Source organism: Seriola aureovittata, chromosome 16 (genome assembly GCF_021018895.1).
Source record: "Seriola aureovittata isolate HTS-2021-v1 ecotype China chromosome 16, ASM2101889v1, whole genome shotgun sequence".
NCBI lineage: Eukaryota > Metazoa > Chordata > Actinopteri > Carangiformes > Carangidae > Seriola > Seriola aureovittata.
The window spans coordinates 892,272-911,130 of record NC_079379.1 but is presented as its reverse complement, the minus strand read 5'-3'; the positions used below and the strand labels follow the sequence as shown (position 1 = coordinate 911,130).

Sequence of the window (18,859 nt, the reverse complement as noted above, 5' to 3'; positions counted from 1 at the left end):
AGATGGTTTTTGGTTCTTAAAACAGATCAACACTTCAAATAAAACACAGAAGAAGAGGAAAATATGGACATTTAAATCCCTCGATCACTCCCACTGAAAATCAGGCCAATTAACATCAGTACTCAGTCCTACACATTCTCCTCAGGAAATGCTTCTAACTAGCTTTATCAGCAGCCAACTGTAAATCCTGTGTATCACTAAAGGGACTATATACACAAAAAAACACAGTCTTTATGTGCCATTGTATTTAAATAGAATTTTCCCCATAGCTTTGATTTCTGTAATTCCTTTCATTGGCATTATAAAGTCATTAAAACTCTAATGTTGTACACCGTTGTACTGCAGATTGTTGCATTGTAGTGCACATTTGGTTGTTCACATTCTCTCCTTTTTCCTCTAAAAAACATTAATAAAAATTACTAAAGACAACACCACATTTGGTCGACAGAAGCACATTGTGGAGTATGTGTGTCTGTGTGTGCAGCCGTGTGTGTGAGTACTTCTGTGTGTGCACTGGAATCTTGTTGCCATTCAAGAGATGACACAATTCCAGTGGGTCATAAACAGCGGCTTCATTAGCCTGTTCCGGCAGTACGTTACTCGCTACATTTAACCACCTCTGCCCCCAGCATTTCTCCTGCACTTCTGCTCCTTAGCACCCACCAACCAGTCACCAGAGAGCACAATTAAATTTCATGACTGTGCATATTTGCAATTCCCATTTCATTTATTACAAAGGGCATTCTTTAATGTCCAATTTTTTTCCAAGAAACCTATTTCCATTTTAGTGAGGCATGACTGATACCGAGGTGAACTTACCAGGCAATGCCTAATTTAATCAGAGGTAAAATGCACAAGCAGGTTTTTCTTTTTATCGCCTCGATAACTACAGATGCCTCCAAGAAGAGGACACAGTCAGGGGAAGGAAAGCTACTTTCTCTCTGTCTCATATCAGAAGCATTAGAATAAAGCAGAAAATCATAAACAGGTCTCATATCTCTGCTTTATTTCTGAACATCTCAAAGACAAAATTATAAAACTAACTTCTGTGATGAACCTAAACATACAATCTTTCATTGTTGGTGTAAATGTGTTCACTTCCACGGATGGCATCGTAAACAGCTGAATTAGCACAATGCTACAAACTACATGCAAAAGGTTATTCTACTTGGTATTCTACTTTGATTGGCTAATTACATGCATCATGTGATGATGATGGACTGTTTTGTTTATTACACACTTTGGTTATTAGCCTTGTAAATGACCTGACCTTACCTGCTTGGGTCAGATCAGATCGAGATCGAGGAGTCAAGGTGAGGGTATTCAGGTGAGAGGTCATTCAGAGTGTATTAACACAAAGCTGATATTTACCTGATTTTAACGTCCCTTTTTATTCATCTTCCTCAAAGACATTTTAAACTACAAATCCTCCTGAGACTTGGAATAATTAAAGTCAGTCCATTTCAGATATTAATAGATGAAGAACACACATTGCAATTAGTTTTTCTCAAAATATTGTTCTCTGTTGTGGACATTGGGGGAATTATTTGTCTTTCTGTATAATATTCTGACAGAATTTTTGGAAGAATGACAATATGACAAAAAAAAATTAAAAAATGATGGAAAAATCTTCTCATTCAGCCAGTCATTTTGAGTCAGGAAAAACTCTGACTACATTTATATATATATTTACATAAACTCAACACAACTCTACAGTCTCCATGGGGCTGATACAAAGATTTCCAAAATGAGCCTCTATGACATTTGAAACAGACATCATTGTACTGTAGGGTCCTCAATGGAATATTTGAAAGCTGCAGCTTGTATTAGATCAAAAAGTTCAAGTTAAAAATTTCTAAAAACAAATGATTGAAACCAGCTTTTCCTCCGTCGAATCACCTGCTTTTCTCATATTTGGGTGAAGTGAGTTTGAGGGGTTAGTAATGGCAAATGATCTGACTTGCGGTTCCTGTAATGAGCCAGTACAGTGAAATAAGGTGTGCAGCAGACAACACTGAGATCCATGCACAGTAGCAATAAGGAAAGTCATGCTGATAGCAGAGGAATGGAGACTTCAGCAGGTTGTATTTTATGAATCCTTTCTGTTATGATCAAGAGGCTTTCTGCTCATCCCCATTAGTGTGATTTATGGCACCGATGAGACACAGTACTGCACACCAGCATTTTGTTAAATGTATCTGTGTCTGCACAATAAGTGTGTGTGGCTCCACACATGCTTGTCTGAGTAAACCAGTCTTAACTAGCCTTACCTATCCTAAATACATCATTATACATCTTCTCTTATTTAAAACAATAAGAGGCTCCATGTCAGAAAAATCTTCACATTTGAAAATATGTGTACTTTATGACGAGACAAAACTTTAAAAACTAGTGATAATTTGTTCTTCTGTCTCCAGGCGTATAAGGTAAACAGCTAAATTAGCACAATGCTACAAGCTATATGCAAAAAAATATTCTACTCAGTATTCTACTTTGATTGGCTAATTACATGCATCAATTGATGATGATGGACTGTTTTGTTTATTACACTCACTGCTACAAGCTGTACTGTATAAATAAATAGCCTTATATACATCATTAGTCCTGCATCTCTAATTAATGGTCTTCTGGTTTTAATATACTGTTCATTATTAGTTCATAACCACTTTTACATATGCAGAGAACAAGATGCACTTAACTCCACTAGACTGTCACTTTCAAGCTTTGCTATATGCAAACTAAAATTGCATTAAGGGGGGCTACTAGCAGCTGTCTTGCTTTCAGCCTGACCACAAATGATTATTATGGCTGTTTGTTTTATACTTTGATACTGTGCAGATTTGTTGTATTTATGTATGTTTTCCAATCCGTTTTCAAATTCAAACATGAAAAACAACGTTGGAGCTACTGTGTTAACGTGTGTTAAGGGCTGTAACAAACTTTACTTTCATTATCCTTTAATCTTCTGATTATTTTCTTGATTAATATTAATAATTTAGTAAATGAAATGTCAAAATGTGGTGGAAAATGTCCATGATAGTTCTCTCAAGCCTCAGATGATGGTGTCATTATGATTAGTTTTGTTTCAGCAGCAGTCAGACTTACTATACTTTATATAACAAAAGAAAAACAGCAAATCCTCACAGTTTGGAACTAGGGAAAGTTTTTGCTTAAACAATAAAAATGACACAATTGTGTTTTATGAATGTAAAACATATGATATATTGTCTTCTCAAAACAAGACAGTATATGTGAATATGTTTTGTATCCGAGTCCTTAACAAGACAAGGCCAGAAATATGTTTAAAATACCATGATATTCAGCTGTGGTGGGTTTGCAAAAAGAAATGTTAAACTAAAGTTTGTGATGTATGTTTATGGAAGGAAAGTGTTGTGTTCATATCCAGAATACCCTCAGAATACAGCACGCTTTGTACCCACGCAGCAGGAGCCATGGGCTTTGGAGAATGTTGCCGTTACACGGTTTATGGCCATAAAACACTGAGGGGGGCCAGAAAGTGGCCTCATATACGCTGTCTGCTAAGAGGGTTATTAGAATGGAGCCAGATCCAGAGAAATAGACTGTTGGGGCCACTAGGGACCCCGACAGCAATCACACACTACTGTTTACTCCACAAATTGGCCCCTGAGAGGGCCATGGGCATCTGTAGCGCCTAGTTAAAATGATCGAGGTGACTCCTAGCCATTGATTTTCCCTTCATCTTTGGCATCCCGCCTGGCCACCACTGACCATGTCCCATGCTCCCTGCAGGCTGGTTAAGCTGCCCCTGCTCACCTTTAAATCACATTAAACTGTAGTTAAACTGTCCGCGTCTAAAAGACAACCATCATTGATGAGGTCATCATGTTTTAAGTAGCTAATACGCTTGAGTAAATGACTGCACTCGACTCTGGGGCTTATTGATCGCACACTCCTTGTGGCATTAAGATTAAACTTGAATACAGATAAGGGAATGTGGAGAGCAACAAATTCGAATCACACTCGGGGATTTATCTTCATTCCACAAATTCACTAGTGATTAAACCAATCAGACTGCTAAAGAAAACACTTCATTGAGAATATAACTACAATTACCACCGTGTGGTTGTATCCCTCCGCCAACCTGTCGAGTTTAGTTTACATCCATATCTGTCCAGACTCACATAATGGATGTAGTGAAGACTTCAAAGAAAAGGTTTTACATATTATAATAATAATAATAATAATAATATTAATAATACATTTTATTTAAAGGCGCCTTTCTTGGCACTCAAGGACACCGTACAGAGTTACACAAATTGAGATTAAAAACACATTAAGAAGAAGCAACAATAAAAATGAAATATGGAAATAAAAACAATACAAAAGTGACAGAGCAACTGGCATCAGATGGAAAAGGCAGTTATTATATATAGTTACCACTTTACAATAAGACTACCCTTATAAAATATTAATAAATGGTTTATAATTAGGTTATTAATTCGGTTGTTAACGCTTTATAAATCATAAATAAACAATTATAAACAAGTTATAACACAGTTTTCATACATTGATTCAGGCTCACTATTTGGCAAGATTAAGTTAATACTTACTACTCATTAATCTTAATAATGAGTTACTACCATTTATAACTGGTAAAAGGAGCCTTATAGTAACTCATCAATACATGATGATGTGTTTTATCAGTTATAAATGTTTGTAACTACCTGCAAGGCTAAAGTCCTAAAAAAGAGACCAACCAGCAAAAAGCATTTCCATTTTAATAACCACTGTGCAGAACAATCTGATAGCATGAACTACAATATAAATAAATGATAATTTATACAAATATGGGATGAAGCAGCAGCTACAAATGCTGGTGATGGAGACAAAAAAGAAAGCTCAGTCCTTGAGTCCAAGTGAATTTTTGTGCCAAATTTGAGGAAATTCCCTCAAGGAATTTCTTGCGTTCACAAGAATGGGACGGACGTACGGACCGTTGCCGGCACAGACGCATGAAAACAGACTAAAGGTTGGATTTTTCCACCTTGACGGACGCCCATTGGATGAGGAGTTGGTAAAATGAAATGCGTTCCCTGTGCCTCACTTTAAATACCAGAGTATGTGATGAGTAATGATGCCTATTTTTCTTTCAATTTACTCTACATAGTAAAGTCAGCCAAGTGTGACACTTCATTAACTTAATTAGGCTAACTTAATTACAGTCTTTCACAGGTCAAGTGATGAAGCTTCTGATTGATGGGCACAGCTTGTAAAGGTAATCTTTCTCTGAACTGGGAACAACATTAAAATCTACATCAGCTGCTACAAACCATCAAAGATTGAGGTCCACTGGTCTCATAAACACCTTGTAATGTAAAAAGGCAACAATAACCTTAAGCACGTAATTGTCATACATACATAAACTGAGCTGAAGACTGTGAGATCACAACAGAACTTACAAAGTGTTTGCAGAGTGGGAGTAGGCCTATGGCTGTGGAGGAAGTAGAGAAAATTAAACTTTTATGGACAGTAATTTCCACAGTTGCAATCCTTTTGATGACAACAAGTCAGAGTGCAGCAAAAGTAGTGCATCCCACACAAGTTCACAGCTGAGTACTTTAAACACTGCCTGAGCGACTTTAAGAGCTTTTGGCATTTCAAACCTTTTATCCAAATCTTCTGGTCTGATTCACCGTGGAGCCCAGCATGCCAGGCAGCGCTGCAAGGGTGTAAATAAAGCCTTAAACAAGCGCCCCTTGGCACAGTAACAGACTTGAATTAAAGGCCATCCTTATATTATGGCAAGACTGCCACTTTATTACTGAAATCAATTCTGCGAGGGCCGGGGGCGACAGCGGGAGGAATGTGGCCTTGGTCAGAGCGAGGTTTATCTAAGTCGAGCAGGCTGCGAGAAACACAGCGTCTATAATGAACTCAAGCCTGTCTAATAAAGCCTTTTATTGCCCCTTTGCACAACAGAAATGTGTGCAACAGCACCGGCGCTCAGCTCCTGCGTTTTCCTGCAACACTGTAAACCAGCAGCTCCTCTGTAATTTTTACTGTTCTACAAACACCTCAACAACACAATTCAGATGCACAAACCATCATCATCAAGATGTTTTGTTAGTAATCACAATCTCATAGACAGAATCCCATCCACTGTGACCTTTAGTAGGAGACAATAAGAAAAACACGCACAGGAGCAAAAGCACTTGTGTTGTAGGGATTGTTTTCTTTGCCAGGAGCTATAGTTGCAACATTGTTGGATATTTGTGTTTGGTCTGGTCACACACCAAATACAAATGAACTTAGAGTCACAACAAAGTTATTAAAGATATTAAAACATTTTCTCTAAAAAAGTCAGGCCAAGAACTCAACATATCACAAGGCTATTTTGTTTCCTTCCAACCTCTGAATCACTGAAAACCTTGTTTGATAGTTCAAACATATGTGGTGTTGTGCTTGGTGATGGCTGTGATACTAATCACAGTTTTGTAACCTGGATTAAGAATGAAACCTTCACTTTACTGTATTGTAGTTTTATTTTTAATGGATACATTTGCCATTTTGGCCCATCAATCTAAACCCTTAATTCCAATTCTCTGATACGACCCATAGGAGTGTCTTCTGAAATAGCGCTGCTACTGAGGCAGGCGTACCCAGCCTCGGTTACAGTAATAAACACACAGACTGTACTGACAGTGGCGTACCTATCTTCGTCACCATAGTTACTAAAATGACAGTCAAGGCTTGGTTAGGTTCAGGAAAAGATGGTGATTTGGGTTAAAATAAGTACTTCCTCAACATGTTGTCGAATATAAACAACATAAACTTCTACTTTCACATGGGAATGGAACACTGCTCTCCTGTGTCGTATTCATCCATCCACCACAACCTCCTCCTGACGTGGACTGTGTCTCTTTATACTACGTCACTGCACTTTTCCCTTTGCTCCTGTCATCATTACTACAACCACTAGATGTCACCTAGCAACAAATCCTAGAGCTTCATATCTTCTTCTACATTCTACAATTTGCTACAAGTTCTCTATACCTCATTGTCATTAATGTTGATCGATGGACCAAAAAACTAATTCTTTCATTTAAAATTAAATCTCTGAAACAATAAAGTGTGCAGGAAGTGAAAGGGTCTGAATACTTCCTGAAGCCAGTGTACATCCAAGTAAAATGTGCCATCAGGCATAAATTACATCACCGCAGCCATATATGTTGTGCTAATGGACTTGCAGAAATAATAACACTTAAACTGTGATAACTCTGAATGACATTCATATCCCTTTTCCTCCATACATAACTCATTATTGATTGGCCAGGACAAAACCTAACAAACTAACCCTAATGCTAATTTATGCAAACATATTTTCAGACTGAATGAATTAAGTGAAATGAAATGGAAAGTAGGTCTAGGCTGTGATTTTAATATTTCCTTTATGGCAGGTGATTTTTAAAATTGCCACCAAGTCCAAAAATAAAGTCAGGCTGCAGCTGATTGGCCTCCTGGCGTGAGTCAGGGAGCGACCGGAGTGCTGCAATGGCGTCGACCTCAGCTGTAAGTCGTATTTGGTGCTAATGATCAAACACACAGCATGCAAACACACTTATCAGAGGTGGTGAACATGGTAAACGTATCTTGCATAACATCAGCAAGTTACCGTTGCTGTTATCAACATGTTAGCGTGCTGTGTATATTATATATATATTATTGTAACCATGGCGACAAAGGTAGGTAGGCCGCTGTTGGTACAGTCCAGTATGCCTGCTGCTGTAGGGGCGCTATTTCAGGAGACACTCCTATGGGTTGTATCAGAGGGTTGGTGGTTGTTGAGGTTGGAGGGCTGGTTGTTCTTATTGCATCAATGTGATGAAGTACTTTGATTTGTCAGGTATTCAATTTGGTAGATCATCCATTAACATTTTCTCACTTGATTTAATACATGCATTATATATATATACTGTATTTTATACATACATTAATATTGTGATCTATATATTGTGATTGGACCCACAACTATTGAGCTGTAATTACCATTATCTCTCTCTATGACTTCTGGCCCCACCTTTAACTGTGGCTCTTTGGAACAGGTATTACCACTCTTACCTTCAGACTGACACTGAGTATGACTGAGACCTTAAAGTTTGAAACTCTACCAGTACAAATAGAAACATATGCTTTTCACCTTATACTTATTTTCAAGCAAACCTATGGTGCAAAACATAAACGGACTGGCTTTCAAACAAGAGATTCACGCAGAACTGTGGTCAGCATCACATACTGTAAGATACTCCGAGTTGCTTCCTTGCATACCTCTTTATTCAGATATCATATATCTTCCTCTCAGATAAGAGCAGTGGCTGTAGGGGGCTCTGACAAATCACTTCCTGTACCATTCTTTGTAGCAGACTGTCAGGAAGAGGGGCTGACTGCCCACTATCTCTGCCAGCAGCTGAATCTCAGTCGCAACGATCAGGTAATATTCTGCACTTAATGTTGGCATTTAAGAAACATTCTTCCCCGACAGGCAAAAATGGTGCATGGCTTGGCATTTAAAAGTAGATAATAAAACTTTCCTTAAATACAGCTCTCATCTCAGAGTGCTTTTTAGATGCCCTTAGTAGAGTCAATTATCTCCCCACACTTGCTATTACCGAGACACTCTGAGCACCTTGTGCCTTAAAAGGTCTGTACACCATGCTTTCTCAAAAATGTCACATTCTTAACTGTCTCTCAAAATGAGACCCTGCAACATCAGAAATGGTGTACACGTGTTGGCTTCTTTCATCCATTTGTTGCTTAAACATGCCTCTTCAATGTGCTGGATTAACTCAAATCCAATAATAAAAATTCTTCAGAATCAGAAATCATTCACTCCTTATGTATATCTGTGAACCACAAAGTAGAACATAAATTGATTGGCATAATGAATGCTTTCAATAAGCTTGTAGTAACTGAACACTTGCTAAAGGAATGGAGAAATAACTGTTCACACTAATTTGTCACGTAAACACAGAAGATGTTTTCTCCTGTCACCAGTGAAATGTCACCCTGATCTTGGAGCAAAGCAAGCTGAAGCCTGAAGGTTCTCCCATTTGATGTAAACAAGTAGGAGTGAGGAGGAGGAAGATGGGACCAACTTCATAGGGACAAGATGCTCCAGAGGGAATGAGATACGAGAGTCTAAGAGATGGTAGAATCAGAAAGATGACACACAGAGTTGAGGGGGAGAAAATCACAGTGAGTGGCTCAATCCTCACTATCTGTCTTTACCTTTAAGGATCTACAGAATAAAGTATAATATGTGGATACAGTCTATACTTGTCAATCAATAAGTAAAGGAAACATTACATTGGTTGAATGTTCTAATGATTAAAATGACGAAGTAACTTCTTGTGGGTGTGGCTGTTCGATTTCCAAAGCAAAGCGGGAAGTTGTAAAAGTTCTCCAGGAGATGGGTCATCTGACTTTAACAAGGGAAACCAATGTTCACTTCCCATCTCCTATTTCACAATAATCAGTGTACAACATTGACCAATGACCAATGGATGAACCCACAAATGCATCAGTACACTGAACATCTCCACACTTCCCATCCCTTCCCTCCACCTTGGCAAACAAAGTGAAACACTAAAACAAAGAAAAATAAATAAACAAATGAATAAATAAATAACTTAATTAATTAATTAATTAGAAGAAAAAAAATATACAAGTGTGTATGCATTTGTATATACACACACAAACCTATATATATATATATATGTATGTATTACACACCAACACACATACATACTGAGGTACGTCTCAGCAAAAAAAATTTGAACAACAGCAATAACGTGTCATGTCAATAATTCATGATGAAATAACTGCTCATGCACAGTATTTCATTACCAAATATTAACAGATATATTATTGGTCATTTCTAGAAAAAAATTCTAAACCAGAAATTAGTGTGGACCATAGGTCCTGAAAAATACAATCGCAATTATATTTTCCAAAGCTAATCTCTCTCGAGGGAAAAATTTGGTTCCATGGTCCAGAAACATCCCACAAGTAGGAGGAGATTCATTTTTCCAATATATGAGTATGCATTTCTTAGTGAAGGGTCTAAATCAAAAATGTATTTTCAAAACGGCTGTAGTGAAGGAGTGAATTGAGTTCCAGAAAGGTTTTAATAGATCACATTGCCAAAACATATGCATACGTTTTCCTTCTTTTGTTTTCTTTTATCTTTAGAGATCTTTTGCATTTTTATAGGAGTGAGGTAAAATTTATGAATAAACTTAAAATTGGCTTCCTTGATTTTATTACTTGTAAATGAAAAGTATATTCTTTCACAAATGTTTAAAGCGTTGCTTTCATTCATAACCATTCCTAAATCTTTTCCCCAAGTCTTAAATAGTGGTTGGAAAGATAAATGACCTCCTTTGAATAGGATATCATACAATTCTCAGATTTGATTGTCGTTGTATTTTCTACTTCAGACAATCCAAATCTTAATTTCTTTTCCTTAATTAATGAGCAGACAGTTTCAAATTTGTAGATATTAAAAAAAATCTGAGTTAGGTAAACCATATTCAGTTCTCAAATCAATGAATGATTTTAATATCATGTTTTTATGAAACAGATCTTTAAGTTGTTTTATATCCAAACGTGTATGTGTGTGTGTGTTAAGTGTTAAGTGCTCAAGTCTGGACTCTGATAGATAGGAGAGTAAATGGAAGTACAGTTAGTGATACTGAATTTCTTTCCAGGCTACCAAGCAGTTTTGTTCGCATAATCTTGACCAAATCTTACAGGGGAACCCAGGGAGTTCTACTGCATATGTCCAACAACTTCTATGAAAAAGCGAATGTCAATGTGAATTTAGGAAAAACACCAATTCCACTTCTTCTCTTCTGTTCTCAAATCGAGGTATCTGCTCATACAGAGTACTGATCTCAAACTACTCTCTTATTCCAAACTAGAATCACCGCTGCACAGTTGTATCCCTCCACCAACCAGCCAAGTATCAGGAAATAGAGAGTTATGGCACTGAATAATAGCCAGAAGTGTTTTTGCAGAATATTATGATGTCACAGTGAAGTTGACCTTTGACCTTTTCGGATATAAAATGTCATCACTTCATTTTATCCTTAGAGACATTTGAGTTATATGGTTTCATAATTAGTGAATGTGAACAGTGAGAGAGGCACAGAAAAGTCAGAGAGAGAGAGAGAGAGAGAGAAGGGATGACATGCAGCAAAGGGCCACACGCCGGACTCGAACCCAGGCCACTGCGATAAGGACTAAGCCTAAATGGTACGCGCTCCACAGATGGTAAAGTTTGTTGTTGCAAACTGCAGTTTAAAAATTTGTAGTGCAAATACTGTAAAACAGGTTGATGGCAAACCACAAGAATAATGACAAGACATCACCCTTTCCTGTTTTCTGACTAAACCAAATTGTAGGCCAGATATGAACAAGAGCCAATTGCAGACTGAAGCTCGCAGCAGAATTAGAAACACATTCTTGAATTTGTCAATTATATGAGCCTCTAGTAAAGTAGGTGTAAGATGTTTGAGCGACACAGACACACTTGGTGGAAGTGTTACTGCAACTTAAGGATGGTGACACTGATTGTTCTGACTGTTCATTTCGCATTTTGATCCATCAATTTAAAGATTCCTTTTGACCTACACTCTGAAATCTATCAGCCTGGTGATCTCAGCCGCATGGACCATTTACTCTCGCTCCACTCTTAATTCAAAGTTTGTACCCAACACTGAAAATCATTGTCCAAATTTCATGAAACTGGCTGTGTCCATTCATGGTCCTCATGAACAGATAATGAATAATGTTTTGGATGACCCTCTTTAGTGGCCATCCCAGGCCCAGTATATGCTATTACCATAAAAATTCACTGAAATGAAATTGATGTGACATGATGTTCTTGCTCCTCAGATGATAAACCACTGGTTTTCCTCTGGACAAATTGTACAGTTTCAGTACAATATTAAGCCAATCAGGGCTTCATATATTTATATTAAACATACTTCAGTATATCTAGGTCACAGTGTATTTTCTTGTAATAATGTGTGTATATGTAACATTAATGTTGGGAACACTTGAAAATCTGAAGCGTTCAACAGACTTTGTGTCATCAAGTCTTAATGTTCTATGCAAACACATATAAAGTATAAGTATGTTTTGGTGAGGGCTGATTAAACAGGACTGGACCTGAGTGTCCTCTGGGAGGCTCTACTGTCTCCTCAGGCTGCCAGTGAGCTCATCTCCAAACAGTGTCCTCCTCCTTTAACTACTGCTGTTAAAACCCTCTGTCCTAGCAGCTCTCATTCTACCATTTCTACCAACTGTAATAAGAACAGTGTTTGGATATTAACAGAAAGTGACCGAAATAAAGCCTTTACTCTTTCATTTTGTCACATAAAAGCCTACAGACAACACTGCACAAATAGCATTAAGTATAGACTACAATGGATTTGAGCAGTTTATCTCATTCTTCCTCACACATCCTCTCAGACCCACTCCATCAGATTGGATGGGAAGTGTCTGTGAGCTGTCATCTTCAGGTCTCTCCACAGATGTTCTATGGGGTCTAAATCTGGGCTTTAGCTGGGCAACTCAAGGACAGTCAGGTTCCCGAAGCCCCTCCCCCCCCTGCTTCAGGTTGTTCTCGTGCTGAAAGTGAACCGTTGCCCCAGTCTCTGGTTGTGTGGACTCTTCTTCAAAGACCCCCCTATGTTTGGTTGCATTCATTCTTTCCTCACTTCTGACCAGTCTATTTTCATACTCTCAGTGTCCTAAATGCTGTTTGTTAAACTCCAGCAGGCTGTCACATGCTTTTTTACTTAAAGTAGCCTCTGTCCAGCCAATCTAACATAAAGGCCTGATTGAAGGAGAGCTGATCACATGGTTGTCCTTCTGGCAGGTTGACCAAGACCCTTCTTGCCCAGTTACTCAGTTTGGCTGGATGGCCAACTCTAGAGTCCTGACGGTTCCACAATTCTTAAATTTTCACTCAAAACTTTCAACATGTTCTATAACCTCGCCGTGATCTGTGCGTCTCCATTGTTGTATCACAGACGTCTACAGAGAGGTCCTGGGACTTCATGGCTTGGCTTTTGAAGGTCTAAGACCGAAACGGTGCAATAAATTATTTGCTGCAAGTCAGTGTGCAGGATTTTTTGATTGCCACTTTCCTTGTCCTACATCCTGTTCCTACGCATCTGCCTCACAGAATAGAGGTGCAAAGTTTTCTCCTGCTTTGAAATGTTAAGAATTTATCACAGTTCTTTTCATTTCTAATTAAAATCCTTTTTAGAGAACACAATTAAATTACACTGTGGAAAAAACTGCTGTTGCAGGAATACTATTGAGTGGAAACACAATCAGATGACAGTACAATAAAATTATTATACATATAATTCTCTAACTCAAAAAAAAGGGTGTAGTGTTACGATAAATATGAAGAAAAACTATGACTAAACATTTCATATAAACACAGCAAGAAACCTGACAGAACTTGGCTGTTTCTGTCCCCGCAGAACTGTGCTGTGGTCCGTTAGAAACTTGAACAGGATCTCAACTGAGAGGAACGAGCCCTGAATCCCATTGTGGATATAAGAAGGCAGATCTGATACTGATGCTCTTCATGTGTTCCTACATAGTACGAAAAACAGGTCAGTTGTGCCAAAGAGCACAGACAACACCGTCAGTTTAGCAAAGGTTGGAGTAAATTATTCAGTGGAATATGTTATATCATATATTGCCAACTATTTGTTTTGTCTTTATATACACTATACTGAAGCTGTACATTCAAGTGGACTAATAGTACATTTAAAAAAAAATTTGAATTTTATATGGTGACCACTTAACATTAAAAGAGCTTTAACCTTTTGGTTTCCTTAAAAATTGATTGAAATTTTGTTCCTGTGAATCAGCATTTCTACTATGGCTTTTATAATTAATTTCCTTTTTGCATCAATCAGCCACTATTTCCTACATAGATGGAGCCAAGCAGGACAAACTACTGGTTTCTAGTGAGATGGAAATGGGGATACATTTATCAATTAGGTTGAGAGGCAGCCAAATGTTAGGCTTTATTGCAATATAATTCAATAAAAACAAACAAACAAGCAGAAAAGAAAAAAATAGTTGTGCAGGGATGATGTCATATTGATGTGTAATTTCATGAAAATGTAATCCTGATTTTAAGATCTATTTTTAAGATGAACAGGTACTGTACTGTATTTTTATTTACTGATTTTCAATCTTACAGAATTACAATAAGTGAAGGGGGCTTGTGTTAGCTTTGAGCTTTACATGAAATAATTCGACAATAAGTAGGGAAGCAGGAGTCAGATGTAATTTAACCCATGTGTTCTCACAATTACCCATTTATATTATCAGACATTTTCTTAGCAACATGTTATGTTAACATTAAGTGGTTTTCAACAAAAAAAACTCTTAGGAAGGCTTAATCAAATTCTTATCAGTCAGCTCTTTCTGCCTGTGTTCCATTCAATTTTAGAGCACTATACAATCTGTTAAGAAGTCATCACGGACACACCTCCCACCTCAAATAGATCATAGATCATCCATGAAGCTTTAAATCAACATTTCCTCTTCTTTAGGCTTTTATTTAATGTCTCCACATGCAGCTATAAACAGTTGCCATATCTGTCCAGGGCAGGGAAGAACCCATCACATTTTTGTGTGGATCTGTTTAAAGGGGCAGATCCAGGAATTTTTTATCACTGTCTTTGTGTGTAAGATTGTTTGGCCTTGGTAGAGGTATAGGTCTACTATAAGTGCCATTCAATTTATTATGTGCCTGCAATGCAATAGCATTGAAGGCATATATTATTATTCTGCATACTTATTAGCGTGAATGCTGCAGCATTGTTTTCCAGGTGCTACCTTTTTCAAAGAGAAAGACAGGTGGGCACCCAGTGAGAAAGCATTATCACCAAGGCAAACTCTGAGTGGAGGGAGGGGGCACACATCTGGGTCAAATTACATGATTAGAGACTCCTCTGATATCTGTGGTGTTTAGCAACCACTTTACTGACATTTCTGCAATGATTTACAAACATCTCAACTGGTTTCACTAGAAATATGTTTCAGTCCAGTTTTAATCAGGAAGCATTCAGGAGTTAATTTCAGCTTGTCATTCTAACTGACACAGAAACACACATAAATACAGACAGGCAGATGGATACACACACACACACACACACACACACACACACACACACACACATACACACATACACACAAACGAACTGGAGACACATTGAAAACATATTGAATTTAACCTGCTCCACTGCTTTACTGGAGATCCTCCTTTTACTTTCCTTTGGTTGTTAACTACTCCTGCATTCTTTGTGCTATATAAACGGTTCAACTATCAAAACGTTCAGCTTCTTCAGGAGTTGTATCAGTAGGAGACCTTGGTGTAAGAACCAAGTACAGTACTACATCTATTCAATGAGTGAAGAAGATCAGGTGAAGAAGTGCAGAGAAAGTTCACAGTAAGAGCCAGTTAGACATGTTAGGGTGTTGGAGGTGTGAGGAGAAGAGATGAAGATAGAGAGGGACACCCTGCTCTGATAGACTTTAGTAGCTGGACTGAGACTGTCTTGTGTGCAGGGATGTTGATACCAGACCACATTCATTAGAGGAACACAGTGGCTGAGAAGGAGCACCAGGCTGAATGATTGAGTAAGATGGTAGATTGAGCAGGTAGATGAAGCAGAGCCAGATGTCACTCTGAAGGCAGTATTAGTGACTTGAATTTGATTCAGGAAGCCATGGGTAGACAGTGTAGGTCGATGTAAGTGACATGTGCCCTTTTGGGCCGATTCAACCAGAAGGGCAGAAGCAGAGACATAAACAAAAATGAAGTTCCAAAGGTAACATACACAATTATATCTCAATTTTATATTGGTTTACCACCTTATTTTTTTTACATTTTTTTTTTATTTGAAAAGTGAACTACTTAACCTTAGACATCCCCTCTGTACCGAGTAGAAGAAGTGGTTTTAGGTACTATGCACCATTTAAATAGAATGAACAACAAACTACCCTCAAACTGGGCAAGTTATGAAATAAATAACTGCTTTTGTGTTTAAACTGATAATGGCCTCAATATAAATAGATTTCTTGTGTGGATGTTTGAATGAAGAGTACAGATAAGTGTACTACATGTACTTCATCAGCATTTCCATCTGCAATGGGACTTAAAGTAGTTTTCAGTGTGTTAGTGACTTAATGACGTGAAGGGAAATCCTAAGTCACTAAGTTCTTGTCTCTTTGCTCATCTTGGAATAACAGATTGATGGTCTTGCTGCGATGACTCCACCAGAACAGTAAAATAGGACCTCAGGTTCTCTTGGTACTGTCCCCCAACACACACTCCAGTAGTTTCACTACTTCAAGACTCCCTAGTACCACCCTCTTGATTTGATTCATTGTGGTGACACCAATATTGGTCTAATTTAACCAGGAACACTGTCTATGTACAAAAATTAGTATCAGCTGCATGGAAATAAACAATAGCAAAATTCCCTTTTCTGTACATTCTGTGTTACTTCAGGAAAAATCTTAAAATTTCAGACTAAGATGAAGTCATTCAGAATGTTTTTACTGCTTCTGTGTCCTTCCCATTTTCACTCGCAGTGGTGCCAGTTGGTAAATCAAACCCTTGCTGAAGCCAGTCAGGAGAAGAGTGAAAACTTTTCCACAGAGAAAAGCCTTCACTGCAGATCTCTGCTCTACTTTCAATTCCAAAATGATCTCCAGTTATGATGTAACTGATGCTATAGCAGCATCTAGACTAACTTCTTTAGGAGCTGCCATTGTTGTTAAATTAACAGTAGATTCACTGTCATCACACCAAGAGAGGTCTGTGGCTACCAGAAGCTCCTCCCTCATAGACTGCTGATTGGTCCAAACCACTGTGGTTCAGCCACAAGTGAATATCATAGAGGCTGGAATGGTGGATTCTCGTTCACAAGAAATCCAGCTGCCTTGCAAGTTTATACGATGGCTGACAGAGAATCACTGCTGAAGCATTCTTGTTAACAGCCAAGATGGCTGTTACTGACGTGGCGAAATGTGTTTGCCGTATTAACGACAGAATTTTGTTAAAGTTACTTAAACAAATAGACATGCTGTTTGCCAAAAGCTACTGGCTATTATTGTTTCTCTGTTGGTTGCTCTCATGGATAAACAGATCAGGGAAGTAAGTCCATGATGAGGCAGAAATATCCAACTTATATTTGGTAGCTTGAACAGCAAATGGCAGGACATATTGGCATCCAGGTTTTCTTTTTTTTTTTTTTTTGGGCTTTTTATGCCTTTAATGGACAGCACAGTGGAGAGTGACAGGAAACGGGGAGGCAGAGAGAGGGGGAATGACATGCAGTGAAAGGCCGTCCGATGCGGGATTCGAACCGGGGCCGACTGCAGCGAGGACTGTGGCCTCTACACATGGGGCGCCTGCTTAAACCACTACGCCACACGACACCCCCATCCGATGGGAATTGTTGTGGATGAAGTACACCTCACGTACAAATGGCTGCTAAATCATGTCATTTCAAATGTCTGTTATGTTTGACTAGAAGCCAAATAAATTGGATGTTGGGACTAGCATATCGATTCTACACCATCACAGATCTTCTCTGCAATCTGTAGTATGTTTACATTTATCTCGCTTTGCACAGTCTATCCAACTGCATCCAGAGGCATCTCGGTGCAACTGTTGATAATGCCCCTTGGAAACTGAAAATGAACGAGACGTTCCAGACCCAGATCAAAATACCAAAAAGTTCACCAACTTACACAAATTGCTTAGAAAATGTTGCCTTGGGGTGCCCTGTTGGCTCACCTGGTAGAGCATGTACCATGAAGGGTTAGTCCTAACTGCAGCGGCCTGGAATTGAATCTGAATTATGCATGTCATCCCCTCTCTCTTCCTGACTTTCCTGTCTCTCTCTCTCACTGTACTGATTAAAACCCAAATATACCAAAAAAAAAAAGAAAACGTTGCCTCAATCTAAGTGATAGTTTTTACACTGTGTGGTCATCCACATTATTTTAATGGGCAGCACCTGGTTTCATTCATTCTCAGCACTCACCAGACAACTCCTCCCAGTTCCAGAATTGTTAATGGGCACAAAGTCACATGATGCATTACTAACTAGAGAATATTATACTGTATAAACCATGCAAATGTAATCAAACATTTGTTGTCCGTCCCATTATGACATTAAAGATTTAAGAGGGCCATCATGTTGTTTGTATTCCAGATGAATTTAATTCGCCTTTCTTGCGCTGATGAATACAATATGTTACTTTTTGATCATGTTAACATCTGCTGACTCTTGGATAGTGTTGTGTTTGTTCTGTGTTGTAGAAATCCCATAATCCAGTCCCAACATCCAGCAAGTGTTAGCTGCCTGTCTTTAATGGGTCGAGCAAGTGTGACGGCAGGAGACTGTCAAAATTGAAGTAGCTCAATCTCTGATCTTAGCATTGTATGTGCTCATTCACATTATACTATTTGACTGTAATACAAAGAAGCCAGAGATTCAGAAAACTGTCTGCAAAGCCAATATAATAGACAGTTGACAATCCAATACTGATTCAGCCAATAAAAAGGAGCTATAGCCAAATAGCTCATTTAGGCTATTTACATGTTTTGACAACAAGGCTAGAAATGGGGATGACCACCTTGGAGAATACAGGAGGTTCTTCCTGCTGTTCACTGAGTAAATGCAACAGTAATGTGTTGCTGCTGTAAGTGCTGAGGTTGCAAATGAGGCCTGTTAGACTATTCAAAGTGATACAACAAACTATG

General features: G+C 38.3%; 1 protein-coding gene across 2 annotated transcripts in view; it reads right to left on the bottom strand.

The window, feature by feature from the left end:
- The window catches only part of phf14 (PHD finger protein 14), a 143,526-nt gene that overhangs the window by 12,882 nt on the left and 111,785 nt on the right, over nucleotides 1–18,859 (bottom strand). The gene's annotated exons all lie outside the window — the stretch shown is intronic.